The following is a 15286-nucleotide window of genomic DNA, read 5'->3' on the forward strand; positions in this document are numbered from 1 at the left end:
ATGGGGACTGAGAACCTTTTCAGTCCTTATCTGAAGAACTGCAGGTGTTGAACCTTTAGCAAGGTGGGATTTTTTCCAACATTATTAAGGGCCCAAATGGAAACTATTCCACTGTGCAGGAAAGATACGAAGTTTGGCAAGAGACCACCTTGTCTTAACCAGGAGATCTTACATAATCTAAAAATAAAAAGGAGTCATATAAAAAGTGGAAACTAGGTCAAATTACAAAGGATGAATATAAGCAAATAACACAAGTATGTAGGGGCAAGGTTAGAACAGTGAAGGCACAAAAAGAGCTCAATCTAGCAAGAGACATAAAGGGTAACAAGAAAACATTCTACAAATATATTAGAAGCAAGAGAAAGACCAAGGACAGGGTAGACCCATTACTCAGTGAAGAGGGAAAAACAATAACAGAAACGTTGGAAATGGCAGAGGTGCTTAACAACTTCTATGTTTTGGTTTTCATCAAGAAGATTGATGGTGATGGGATGCCTAACATAGTGAAAACTAATGGAAAGGGGGTAGGGTTAGAAGTTAAAACAGGAAAATAATAAGTTAAAAATTACTTAGAGATGTTAGATGTCTTCAAGTCACCAGGGCCTGAAGAAATGCACCCAAGAGTGCTCAGGGAGTTGATAGAGCAGGGCTACTCAACTTCTGAAGCCCCGAGGGCCACAATGATACATGCTGAGGGCTGCAACTTAAGTGTGGTAGCATATACATGCAAATATATGCAATGATATGCAAATAGCTTCTTTCACACTAACAGGCATGAATACAAAGATGAAGGCAAGACTACACAACATGCAGGCTCCATTTAAGTTAGTTCGCTGACAGTAATACAATGCAATATTTACCCAATTTCCACCCATATGACAGCACTTTTAATGAGCAATGACAGTTGTGTGATGTCAAATTGTCCTGAGTTTCAGGTGTTGTTAATGATGGAGAATAGGAGTAGTGATGAGGCGGCTGCTTGGGTTAGGAAGTATTTAATGGAGGCTTCGATTGCTCGTGGATGATGTTGTTTGGCGATTAGTGGAATAATTGCTAGTATATTAATTTCTAAGCCCACTCATGCCATGATTCAATGGTTACTTGTGATTGTAATTATTGGTCCTAAGGTTAAGCTTGAAATTATGATTATGTTTGCGTGTGGGTTCATTAGTATCATATGCATATTAACAGAAGACCATTATATTGACTACTTTTTTGTTTTGGCTCCTGTCCGCGGGCCGCATCTTGAGCCTCGCGTAAATCCAAACTGTACCACGGGCTGCAAACAAAAGTGCTGCAGGACGCAAGTGGCCCAAGTGCCACATGTTGAGTAGCCCTGTGATAGAGGAAGTATCTGAGTCTTTGGCTATCATCTTTGAAAAGTCATGGAAGTCTGGAGAAATTCCAGAAGACTGGAAAAGGGCAAATATAGTGCCCGTTTATAAAAAAGGAAATAAGAACAACCCAGGAAACTACAGACCAGTCAGCTTAGCTTCTGTGCCAGGAAAGATAATGGAGCAAATAATTAAGGAAATCATCTGCAAACACCTGGAAGATAAGAAGATGATAGCTAATAGCCAGCATGGATTTATAAAGAACAAATCATGTCAAACCAATTGGATAGCTTTCTTTGATAGGGTAACAAGTCTTCTCGATAAGGGGGAAGTGGAGGATGTGGTATACCTAGTTTTTAGAAAAGCATTTGATACAGTCTCACATGACCTTCTTATCAGTAAATTAGGGAAATGCAATTTAGATGGGGCTACTACAAGGTGGGGGCATAACTGGCTGGATAACCATTTCAGAGAGTAGTTATTAATGGTTCACAGTCATGCTGGAAGGGCATAACAAGGGGTTCTGCAGGGGTCTGTTTTGGGACTGATTCTCTTCAATATCTTCATCAATGATTTAGATACTGGCATAGAGAGAACGCTTATTAAGTTTGCAGGTGATACCAAGCTGGGAGGGGGGTTGCAAGTGCTTTGGAGGATAGGATCATAATTCTATGGCTGTGTCTACATTGGCACCCCTTTCCGGAAAAAGGATGCTTATAAGACCAGTCAGAATTGCAAATTCCGTGGGGGATTTAAATATCCCCCGCGGCATTTGCATGAACATGGCTGCCGCTTTTTTCCGGCTCGGAGTTTTGCTGGAGAAAAGCGCCAGTCTAGACGGGATCTTGCGGAAAATGAGCCCTTTTCCGGAAGATCCCTTATTCCTTGAAAGTAGGAAGAAGGGATCTTCCGGAAAAGGGCTCATTTTCCTCAAGATCCCGTCTAGACTGGTGCTTTTCTCCGGCAAAACCATGAGCTGGAAAAAAGCGGCAGCCATGTTCATGCAAATGCCGTGGGGGATATTTAAATCCCCTGCGGAATTTGCAATTCTGACTGGTCTCATTAGCATCCCTTTTCCGGAAAGGGGTGCCAATGTAGACACAGCCAAAATGATCTGGAGAAACTGGAGAAACGGTCTGAGGTAAATAGGATGAAGTTTAATAAAGACAAATGCAAAGTGCTCCACTTAGGAAGGAATCAGTTTCACGCATAGAGAATGGGAAACAATTGTCTAGGAAGGAGTACTGCAGAAAGGGATCTAGGGGTCATAGAATCATAGGGCTGGAAGAGACCTCAGGAGGTCATTGAATCCAGCCTCTAGCCCAAAGCAGGACCAACCCCAACTAAATCATCCCAGCCAGGGCTTTGTCAAGCTGAGACTTAAAAACTTCCAGGGATGGAGATTCCACCACCTCCCTAGGTAACCCATCCCAGTGCTTCACCACCCTCCTAGGGAAATAGTTTTTCCTAATATTCAACCTAGACCTTCCCCACTGTAACTTCATAGTGGACCACAAGCTAAATATGAATCAACAGTGTGACACTGTTGGGAAAAAAAAAAGCAAACATGATTCTGGGATGCATTAACAGGAGTGTTGTGAGCAAGACAAGAGAAGTCATTCTTCCGCTCTACTCTCTGCTGATTAGGCCTCAAGTATTGTGTCTAGTTCTGGGCACCACACTTCAAGAAAAATGTGGAGAAATTAGAGTTTAATTAAACCAATTAATTTAAGTGAGTTTCATTAAAATTGCTCAAGCCTCAAGAGCAAATTCCAGTTCCCAGCACGAGTCAAAGAAACTCTGCCCACCAAAAAGGGGAATAGGCACTGAGGGGAGTTGCAGTGAGAGTTGTGTGCTTCTGGATTACTCATATCCGGCAGAGAAATGGCATCCGGGTTTGTTTTCAGATTACAAAACCACAGACTTTAACATCATTTAGGTGGCATGTGTGATCTCAGACTCACTACCTTATCGTTCCTATAAACTCTGCTCTGTCATTTCCGGTTTTCCTATGCCAGCCCAGTAAACACTTCTCAATGTCTTATCAGCATTTGTTGTGACAAGTTACTACAAAAAGCCCCATGTTCTTGTTTTCATTCCTCCCATTCCTGAGCTATTGGACACTGCCAGATAAAGTACATTTCTGTTCAATCAGAGAGTAATATGCTAAATAATGGGAGGGGGAGGGGGAGGAGAAGTGAAAGTACTAGTGCTGTGTGAATGAAACAAAACAGGACCAGGTTTCTGCAGTGACATTATACTGCAAAGGGTATATTATACTAATAGCTTATAGACCAGCTGTCACAGAGCAATAATTAATAAAAATCATGTGTGTAAATAAAGCTGAAAATGACTGAGAACTTTAAAAATTGAACTGGTTGAGAATCTCAGTGATGATTAAACCTGGTGATGCTCTAAACAAAAGAACTCTCAGCCATGTCTGTGGCTGTTTCAATCACTTCATGCTGAATCAACAGACATTCTAGGCTCCAGAGTGAGGCTTCAGGTCATTGTGGTACAGAATATGGGTGCGGAGGGTGATGTCATGTTGGGAGAGTTGTGCTGATTTGTGCGGTTGGTAAATGAGGAAGTGTGCTTTGGTGTAGGGCAATGCGTTTGAGGTTCTTGTGTGCACAGGCTGTGTTGTTGTATGGTTGGTTTTGAAGAACTGTGGCAGTTGATCGAAGTAATCCACCATCTGTTTCCTTCATACAACCAATGTATCTGTATCTGTTCTGTGCAAACTGGCTGTAGATAAAGGATGCTGATAAACTGAATTACACCTTATGCCGCACAGTGATGTAGAGTGACAAGGTGGGTGAGGTAATACCTTTTACTGGGCCAATTTCTGTTGGTGAGAGAGTCAAGCTTTCCCAGAAGAACTAGGGGTCAACAAATGAAATTGATAGATAGCAGGTTTTCTTCACACAGTGCACAGTCAACCTGTGGAACTTCTTGCCAAAGGATGTTGTGAAGACCAGGACTTTAGGACTTTAACAGGGTTATAAAAAGAACTAGATAGATTCATAAAGGTTAGGTCCATCAATAGCTATTAGCCAGGATTGGTAGGAATGGTGTCCCTAGCCTCTGTCTATTAGAGGCTAGGAATGGATGACAAGAGAGGGATTACTTGATAATTCCCTGTGGTGTTCACTCCCACTGGGGCATCTGGCATTGGCAATGTCAGCAGACAGGATACTGGGCTAGATGGACCTTTGGTCTGACCTAGTATGGCCATTCTCATGTAAACACAAAGAGCTCTTTTTCAGTTCTAGGAAACTGAGGCATTGATTACACTACAAAGTTTTGTTGCCAAAAACTGCTTAACCATACTGTGATGCCATTTTTGTCAGAAAAAAATGCCTGTTTTTGGCAACTAAATACTTCCACTCCTAGGAGAAACTTTTGATTTTTCCTATACATTTGTATCAACAAAGAGCCAGTGTAGACACTATACCTGCTTTAATCACTTTATTTGAACTCCACAATGTGACCCATAATGCCCATCCTGACCGCTGTGGTAAGCAGTTTCAATTGCACTGTCCTGCAGCCAGATAAACAACCATCCATGCCTTCCCATTTGCAAGCCCTGGGAATTTTAAATGCAATTTCCTGCTGGCTCGGCCTGCCGAGGTCTCATGGCATCTTCCAAGAAGACCATAGCAGCCCCATGCACCAAACCATCTTCTGCTTGGATCACTGTGAATGTGCTGGAGCTGCTCAGTGTTTTAGGAGAGGACACTGTACAGTTCCAGTGGCATTTGACCTGTAGGAAGTGGGATACCTATGGGCACATTTCTCAAGGCTTGTGTGAAAAGGGCTGTGATCAGGTCACACTGCAGTGCAGAGCTAAGAGAAAGGTGTTGACACAGGAATACCACAAGGCGAGGAAGGCAAACCAATGCTCCGGTGCTGGGCAAAGGACTCCTCTCCATCTCCAGTCTGTCAAAAAGGAGGTGCCTCAATTAGTGCAGCAGTCAGCTGGCCGATAAAAACACATGGGTGAAGGGTGGGAGCTGGCTCTAATTCCTGGGTAACTTATGCAGCGCCATACTCTGTGTATGCCTAAAGACAGCCCTGAGGTAGAAGCAAGGTAGAAGCCACAAGCATTGTAGTAGTTCCTGAATACCCTCAGCAGTGAAGCATCTGATAGAATGATCACTGCCTGTAGAAAAGCGTGGGATAATTTTAGAATGAGTTCTCTAGGACACTGCATCACATCCCTGGCAAACTAAATGTTCTTTTATCCATGTGCAATTCTGCCTCCTCCTGCTACCTCACCAACACTCACCATAGTTTAGGTGTTTGCAGAGAAGTGTGCCTGGCAAGGGTCAATGAGGAAATGACTGCTGTGTTCCAAAAGGGGCATATAACTGAAATGTTTCAATGCTGTGCTTGAATTTTACAACCCCACTTCTGTGCACTGACGCCTTCTGCTGCAGCAGACATGTCCTTCAGGAACATCTCATGACCCCTGCAGACCCTCTCCACTAGATTACAAAGTGCCCAAGACGTAGCAAAGAAGACATGATTCGGGAGGTACTGCAGTGCTCCACTGCAGAGAAAAGGGAACACAAGGATTGCTGGGAAGCCAAAAGACAGGACAGAAAAGATAATGACATGTTTGCTAGGGACACAACTAAGCAGATGATTAAAGAAACAGAGGAGTAAACAAACCTGCTCAAGTCTTCAATACTGCTGCAGTCTGAGCAGCTCCTGACAACCTCCAATATGATACATTCATAATTCTTTACCATACCCCATTACACCCACTCCACCCACACATTCCTTTGGGGCTCTTTGGCTTTCCCTTCACGCTACCCTCTTGGACAACTTTCACAATGATAGCTATACCTACACACAGTTGGGAGTATCTGCCCCTGCCCCGTTGCTCCTTTCCCAGCAAGCATTTCTATAGTGTGAGTTTCACTGTGCTGTTTCTTGTTCAATAAAATCAAAGCTTTATAACAGTAAATCATCTTTATTTTGTTTTCTACAAATTCAGACTGCAAGTACTACCAACACATGCATGGACATTTTAATCATTTTCTTACTGGGATTTGCAGCTCCAAATGTCACTATACCCTTCTAGGAAAACAAGATGGAATGTACCTTTGAAGCACATCTAACACAGATACAGGCAGTCCCCGACTTACGTGGATCCGACTAACGTCGGATCCCTAGATACGAACGGGGTGAGGCAACTCCCGCACATGCGCAGCAGCATTCCCGGGGCTCGCTCACCTGGGTCCTAGGATCCTCCTCCTCCTCGGGCCGGCTCCGACTGGGGTCCCGCAGAGCTGCCGGGCAGAGGAAAAGTGCCTCCCCACGCCCGCTGCCCCCCCTGCCAGCAACAGGCTGCCCCCTCCCCTGAGCAACAGGCTGCCGAACAGACAAAAGCAGCCTCTCCGCCCCTCCTCCCCTCTATACATGCCTGGCTCCCGGAGCGCAGCAGAGTCCCCGGGGCTCGCTCACCTGGGTCCTAGAATCCACCTCCTCCTCCTCTTCGGCCGGCTCCAACTGGCCTCTGCCTGCAGCAGCTGGCCACAGGGACAGGGATCCCGCAGAGCTGCCGGGCAGAGGAAAAGTGCCTCCCCACGCCCGCTGCCCCCCCCCCCCCCGCGGCCTCGCATCCTGCACGCCTCCCCCCTCCCCTCCTGCCAGCAACAGGCTGCCCCCTCCCCTGAGCAACAGGCTGCCGAACAGCAGACAAAAGCAGCCTCTCCGCCCCTCCTCCCCCTATACATGCTGGGCTCCCTGGGCAAACAAAGACTCCACCAAAACAAACAAAGTGCTGGCCTCATTGTGTTAGCAAAAAAAGGACCCTCCTCCTACAACCCTGGGTGGTGTGTGGAAATAAAGCTATTAGCTCAAAGCATGGTGCAGAGCTGTTTGGTATTTGATGAGTTACTCCTTTAGTCCTGAGTTTGTCACAGGGACAGAAATAGATGTGAAATCTTCTGAACAGGGGAACAGACAGCAAAACAAACATTAGAGGGGAGTTAACCTTTCCCTATGCTATCCAAAACTAAAAAAAATGTTTGGCTAGAGTTTCCCCTACAATATGGACCAGTTCCAACTTACATACAAATTCAGCTTAAGAACAAACCTACAGTCCCTATCTTGTACGTAAGCCGGGGACTGCCTGTATACATAACTGTGGCTCATTGTCAAAGTGCTTCCTCAAAGCCTCCCTAATTTGAACTGCTGCCACCTGGACTCCTCTACTAGCCCTGGGTAGGTCTACACTACCCCGCTAGTTCAAACTAGGAGGGTAATGTAGGCATACCGCACTTGCAAATGAAGCCCGGGAGTTGAATTTCCCGGGCTTCATTTGCATAAGCGGGGAGCCGCCATTTTTAAAACCCCGCTGGTTCGAACCCCGTGCAGCGCGGCTACACGGGGCTCGAACTAGGTAGTTCGGACTAGGGTGCCTATTCCGAACTACCTAGTTCGAGCCCCGTGTAGCCGCGCTGCACGGGGTTCGAACCAGCGGGGTTTTAAAAATGGCGGCTCCCCGCTTATGCAAATGAAGCCCGGGAAATTCAACTCCTGGGCTTCATTTGCAAGTGCGGTATGCCTACATTACCCTCCTAGTTCGAACTAGGAGGGTAGTGTAGACATACCCCCTGGTATCTGGCTGTTTAAACTTAGCAGCAAAGTGCTCTCTACTCCTGAGCAAACAGTTCACTCTAAGCTTCACAGGGGGATTATTCAAAGTACAGCACAAGGCTGTGACCATGGGAATATTATCCTCATTAAGGTAACTTGCCACAAAGATAACATCAGCATGCCTTTAGTCTGCCAAAGGTACATTCAATTGTCATCCAGCACCTACTTGGCCTGTCCCTGAAGATGTATGCGTCATGAACCCTGCGTGATCAGTGAAATGCCCTTGGTGATCCACATGCACATGCATCATCATGGAGACATACCCCTTACCATTGATGTACTCTGTTGCAAAGTGGTCTGTTGCTAACATTGAAATATGAGTTCCTTCTATCACTTTTCCAGTGTTACGGAAACCCATTTCTGCAAAGCCATACACTAATTCATGCACATTTCCCAGAGTTATGGTCCTTCGTAGCAGGATATGATTTAGTGCACTGCACATTTGCATTAACGCAGCCCCCATGATTGACTTCCCCACTCCAAAACATTTTGGAACCAACCAGTAGCACTCTGGAGTTGTCAGCTTCCAGGCAGCAATTGTCACATGTTTCTCTACCAGCTCTCATTCTGGTGTCCTTGTGTCGGTCGCAAGTGTGGGGACAGCTTCACATACTGTTCCAGGAAGGTAGCTTTCCACATCCAGAAGTTTTGTAGCCACTGCTCTTTATTCCACACCTGTAAGATGATGTGATGTGAGCTCACCATTCAGTGCTGATTTCTCAAGCCCTAAAGTGACAGTCTACCCTATGCAGCCCCTCTGTGAATTCCAAAAGTAATATAAAGTTCTTCCTATCAATATCATGCAGAATGTTGGTGTCACGTGCCCTCCCCCACCCCCAGGTTATGTGGGATCGGGGCACCCACATAAACAGCACGGAGGCCCTGATCCCCAGTTTTTATCTGGGCTTGTAAGTCCTAGGGGATAGGCATGCTTCTATAAAAGGGCAAGCCTGAAGTAGGATAGCCTTACGGTGAATCAGGGGGTGGGGAATAGTCTGAACCCGCTTTGTGGCATCTTTCATCCCCTCCCCGTCACTCACAAGAGTCTCGTAAGACGAAAATCCCTCCTAGGGGATGATCTTCACCGTCTTTACAGTGTTTGGTTCATGTGGGGTGGGGGAACTCGGGCCCTCCCCCACTCCTGAGCTCCGGCCCCAGGATCCTAAGGTGAGGTCACACCGGCCTCACTCGAATGGCGAGTTTAGACGCAGGTCACTCACCACCCCTCTCGGGGGCTCTATACGTGTCCTTGTTGAACCTCATCAGATTTATTTTGGCCCAATGCTCCAATTTGTCTAGGTCATTCTTACGCTCTTATATCCTTTAAAATCCTATTCCTTATGCTCCAACGTATCTACCTCTCCCCCTAGCTTAATGTCATCTGCAAACTTGCTGAGGGTGCAATCCATCCCTTCATCCAGGTCATTAATGAAGACTTTGAACAAAATCAGACCCAGGATTAGGTACTCCACCTAATACCGGCTGCCAACTAGACATCGAGCTGTTAATTACTACTCCCCATTGAGCCCAATGATTTAGTCAGCTTTCTGTCCATCTTACAGTCCATTCATCCAAAGCTCACTTCTTTAATTTGCTTGTAAGAATACTATGGGACCTCATATCAAAAGCTTTGCTGGAGTTAAGGTATATCACATTCACAGCTTTCCCCATATTCACAGAGTCTCATCACAGAAGGCAATTAGGTTGGTTGGGCATCACTTGCCCTTGGTGAATCCACGTTGACTGTTCCTGATCACTTTCCTTTCTTCCAATGTTTCAAAATGGATTCCTTGAGTACCTTTGCCATGATTTTTCCAGGGACTGAGGTGAGGCTGACTGCCCGTCTGTAGTTCCCCAGATTCTCGTACTTTCCTTTTTTAAAGATGGGCACTGCTGTGCCTTTTCCCAATCACCCAGGAAATTCCATTGACTACTCAATTAGCTGATTAATTGAAATTTAACATTCCTAGTTGGAGCTGGGAAGAGCCCCAGCCATTGGAGCAGCCCCTCGACTGCATGGCCACGGCCTCCTGAGCAGGCTCCCAGCTGGCCCCTTGAGCAAGCCCCTGGCCAGCCCCTCAGGCAGGCCCCCAGTCTCCTGTACCTGCCCCCACTGCCATGTTGCATGTCCCAGCATCCCGCTGGAGCTGGCCCCAGCCAGCCACTGAAGTGGCCCCTCCACCATGCTGCCTCAGCTGGTCCCACAAGCCGGAGCAGCTGCCTGCCATGCCACTCACTTTCCAGCAGGAAGGTGAGTGCTGCTGCATGGCTCTGTAAATGAGGTGGGCAGGAGAAGAGAAGTTTGTGTGCGGCCGCGCAGGCACGCAGCTTTGCCGGAACAATGGCCATCACGATCCTGAAGTAGCATTAATGGCCCTCACCTAGCATGACTACTTTGATAACACCAGTTTATGCTCCATATTTCAGTATATTACAAGCTTTCCAATGATACCTTCCAATACATGATACTTTACACAAGGCATTTTGCATAAAGCATTTTCAGTTATGTCATATTCATAAGCATTCCTATTCTTCATGAAGCTTATCAGAACACCCCTCCCCCCCCCCAGTTCCCAGCCCCAGCACTGGACAGCCAGGAGGCAAGGCCCCAGTATTCTGGGCTGCTGGATAGCATAGGGCTGCTGGATGGGGCAGCATGGTCTGAGCACCACCTGTAGAGGGTGGCCCCAACACTAGCTGCCCTGAGTTTCTGTGTGAGACAGGCCTGTCATCCCCAGCCAGGGCAGAGCACTGGCACAAGGGAACCCGGCCTGGGAGTGCAGTGTGGGTGGGGCCACATTTGGCTGTTTGGGGAGACACAGCCTCCCCCTGCCTACAATACATGCTGCCAGTAGTCCTCAGTCTCAAAGGAAATTTACACAACACTTTCAAAAGATGAGTTTGGAAGCCTACATTCATAACTTTGCTAGACACTAAATATCATGAACTGAATAGAGGCACATATCTTATTATAATAATCTGAAACCCTCCTTCCACTTCCTTTCCTCCCTCTGACTGGAGAGATGTTAATAGACCACTTCACCTTGAATGGTCCCTTGAAATATATGTCAAAACTACTTATGCCAAGTGATCTATTCAATCATATATTTAGCAATGACACCTGGAGTTTCTCAGACCTGAAAAGAGTTCTGTGTAAGCTCCAAAGCTTGTCTTTCTTACTAATGGAAGTTGATCCGATAAAAGTTATTACCTCACCCACTTTGTTTCTCTAATATCCAGGACCAACATGGCTACAAAAACATCGCAAACAAAAATGGCATAGGACATTCAACATGGCATAGAAACATATCTTACTGCAATGTACACTGCACAGATGTAATTCATAAAGGCAAAATGGCTAAGAATTTAAAAATAAGATAAGAGACTCCAAAACCCAGTAATGATTGGCGTTGTCTATATTCTGAACAAAGGGAAATCTCAACTATGCCTGTAGTTGCTTCTATAACTTCACAGGGACTCAATAAACATTTTAGGCTCAACATTCCTGGAATCGTATTACAGGCAGTCCCCGACTTACGCGGATCCGACTTATGTCGGATCCGCACTTACGAACGGGGCTTTTCTCGCCCCGGAGCTCGCGGGCAGTGGGACCGCCCAGAGCGCAGCCGTCCCGCCACCAGGGCGAGAAAAGCTGCTCCGGGTCTCCCTGGTGTACTGGGGGGGACTCCCCAGCATAGCAGGGAGACCCGAGCAAAGCCGCAGAGGCGGCGGGGTCCCCCGCCTCTGTGGCTTTGCTCCTGTCTCCCTGCTGTGCTGGGGGGAGGGGGAAGAGTTCCCCAGCACAGCAGGGAGACAGGAGCAAAGCCGCAGAGGTGGCGGGACCTCTGCGCCTCCGCGGCTTTGCTCGGGTCTCCCTGGTCTGCTGGAGGCGAGGGGGCGCAGCTAGTGCACCCCCCCCCCAGCAGACCAGGCTTTTGTTGCGGGATGCCTGGGGTAGAGCAGCTGGGGTGCTGCCGGGTTGGTCCTGCGGGGACCTACCCGGCAGTGCCCCAGCTGTTCTGTCCCAGGAGTCCAGATTCAGCCGCTGTTGAAACTGATCAGCGGCTAATTCCAGGAAGCAGGGGGCAGAGCAACTCTGCCTAGGGCTTCCTGTAGTCAGCCGCTGATCAGTTTCAGCAGCGGCTGAACCTGGAGCCAGTTCCGACTTACATACAAATTCAACTTAAGAACAAACCTACAGTCCCTGTCTTGTACGTAACCCGGGGACTGCCTGTATACAGATTACTTATATCCCAGTACGGGGTTGAGAACCAAGAAATTATGGTCCCATTGTGCTAAGTATGGTACATAGTCCAAGGCAGTCCTCCTGGCCCCAAAGAGCTGAGTCTAAGCATAAGAGATAAAGGGTGGAAGACAAAAGGAAAGTATTATGCTTAAAATCGGTTACCAGCAAAGCCAGTAATAGAATTCATATTTCCCGAGCCTTTGGCCAGTGCCCTATTGTACCGACTACTAGACCACACTAAGGTCTATGCTTTTGCAGTCAGAGCAGCTGGGGCTGGAACTCTGTTGCCATAGCTAGGTCTGTCTAGTGCCAAGCCAAGTAGCTGACAGGAAATCTCTGAAACAATTATGTGTTTCATGAGACCCTTTTGTAATGGCTTTTGTTAGAAACTACCACAGCCCAAGACTGTCTCAGCAGGGTGGACTGTTTTCTCAGAGTCCAGACTGATGCCAGTGTGTGGTGCTTTCCCAGGCCCAGTGACATAAGCCTGCAGATGGTTGGTGAAGTGGACAGATTCTCTAAATTGGTGTGCTTTTCCTTTTGGGGCACTGTGTTTAAGAGGGAATAGTGTGTGTAAGGATGTGGCCTGACCACAATACCCCAACATGAAGCACAGATTGTCCATCCATATTAGATATAAGAGTGTTAGGAGATCTAAGTTGAAACTTTTGGTATCATAGGTATGGTCCAAATAATGCAAAAGCCATGTGATGTTCCAGCACAGCACGACTCCAGTTCATACATCCTACAAAATCATGTGGTACATGAAGGCTACATCTACACTGGCCCCTTTTCCGAAAGGGGCATGCTAATTTTCAACTTCAGAATAGGGAAATCCGCGGGGGATTTAAATATCCCCCGCGGGATTTAAATAAAGATGTCCGCCGCTTTTTTCCGGCTTGGGGAAAAGCCGGAAAAAAGCGTCTAGACTGGCCCGATTCTCCGGAATAAAGCCCTATTCCGGAGGATCTCTTATTCCTACTTTGAATAGAGCTTTATTCCGGAGGATCGGGCCAGTCTAGATGCTTTTTTCCGGCTTTTCCCCAAGCCGGAAAAAAGCGGCGGACATCTTTATTTAAATCCCGCGGGGGATATTTAAATCCCCCGCGGATTTCCCTATTCTGAAGTTGAAAATTAGCATGCCCCTTTCGGAAAAGGGGCCAGTGTAGACGTAGCCGAACTGTGTCTGGGGACAACCAGATTGTAACTGGGACTCCTGACATGTCTGCATTTATTGCATCATAACAACAAAATTCAATCACTTGCATATGAAATAAGTCAATATGGTTAGTCCCATTTCACAGACAGGAAAATTGAGGCATACAGAAGTGTAGCGATTTGCTCAAGGCTCCATAACGTTTCACAAGAGATCTCTCTATATAAAAAACACGTTTCCTGAAGGATAACAGAGCAACATCAGCACATCACTCTGCATCCTGCCGCCCGGAGTCCTTCCTACCTCCCTGACTCCCTGGTGTTCTGGGGGGCAGGCAGGAATCACACGGCCTCCCCAGTACTGGGGCAAGCAACCATGCAGCCTCCCCAGTGCTCCGGGGGGCAGGGCCGGAGCCATGTGGCTTCCTCAGTCCTGGGGGGAGGGTAGGGGCGTGGGGCGGGGCAGGGCAGAAGCCCTGTAGCCTCCTCTCTTCCTGGTGTTCCTAGGATGGGCAGGAGCTGCATGGCCTCGCCCCCCTACCTGGTGTTCGGGGGGGCAAGAGCCCCACAGCCTCTTCCCTCCCTCCCCCCAGGGACCAGGGGAGCACCAGTGAACAAGAGAGAGCTGCACGGCCTCCCCCCTCACAGGTGTTCTGGGAAGGCGGAGGGGGTTGGTGAGCGTAGAAAGCAGGAGGGGTCCTAGTATACAATTAAGGGTTTGTTTCTTCTAGGGTTTCCAGATTCAGATGTAGCTACATCAACATAGCTGCATCAGTACAGATCTCTAGTTCAACTTCAGACACACTGTATCAGCATAAACTGGGATTTGAACTAGTGTCTCTCAGGTCAGACCAGCTTCACCAGTGCAAGCCCCATGTGATACTAGAGGCATGCTCTGTGGTAGTTATACCAATGTTGCTGCTAGATAAATACCTCAATGTAAAAAAATCCTAAATTCTCTGAGCATTGCAAAGATTAAATGACAAAGATTAATCCCTTGGAAATTTAGCAACAATAGGGGCAGAAAGCCCAGTATTACTGCCAGATTTCAAGGAGAGAGCATGGTGTTTATGCAAAGAACAGGAATTCCCCCTTGGCTCCAGACTTGGAACAAATAAGCTTAGGGAGGCTGCCCTGCAAAAAAGGACCCAGGGAAAGAGAAAAAAAGAAAACCAAAGATGGAGAATTTCAATAGTAAACTCCTTCGTGCAGGGACCAGACCCTCTGGGTGAGGTGCACCATTGAGCACTCACACCATCCATGTTCAGACTGAAAACAAAACCTAATAGATAATGCTGGAATGGTTTGGGAACAATGTGGATCTTGCAGGTCAGCAGTACAATGTGCAAAGCACAAGACTAGAATAGCCAGTGACATGGCTATCTAAGGATAAGGGGCATCAACAGAGCTGTGCCAGGACACTTGGGTCTGGAGGAGGCTGTGCCCAGGGAGCTAAGTGGGTTGTTCAGGTGCCCCCACCTCCTGTCTGGCTCTGAATACATGAGGAACTACATTCCTTGCAGTATTGCTGGTTTGTTTTTTAACAGCGTCTGTAGGATTGGAAAAGTCAGAGTCAGATGCTCTTGCAGCTGGTTGCTTGGGGAGGGGCTAGGGAAGGGGCCAGAGGGACCCTGCCTCCTGACTCACAAGAGCTGCCGGGCCTCTGCTTACGTGCAGTGGTTGAGACTGGAAATGAAGTCACTGGTGGGGGTCACCAGGTTAAGGAATGGGGTGGAGGTTGAGCCTGGAAACACCAGTTGCTGAAAAAGTTGGGGAAGGCGGAGGCAACCCAGCGCTGGGGCAAGAGATAAAACACAAGCGTGCGGGGGCGCCTAACTGAGGGGCTTTGCCTAAGCTGAAGGGAAGACAGGAGTGGAGT

General features: G+C 47.4%; 1 protein-coding gene across 1 annotated transcript in view; it reads right to left on the bottom strand.

Annotated features, from left to right (window-relative positions):
• FAM131B (family with sequence similarity 131 member B) overlaps positions 1 to 15286 on the bottom strand; it is a 112583-nt gene that overhangs the window by 96903 nt on the left and 394 nt on the right. The window lies entirely within an intron of this gene.

This window comes from Pelodiscus sinensis, chromosome 1 (genome assembly GCF_052426305.1).
Source record: "Pelodiscus sinensis isolate ZL-2025 chromosome 1, ASM5242630v1, whole genome shotgun sequence".
Classification (NCBI taxonomy): domain Eukaryota; kingdom Metazoa; phylum Chordata; order Testudines; family Trionychidae; genus Pelodiscus; species Pelodiscus sinensis.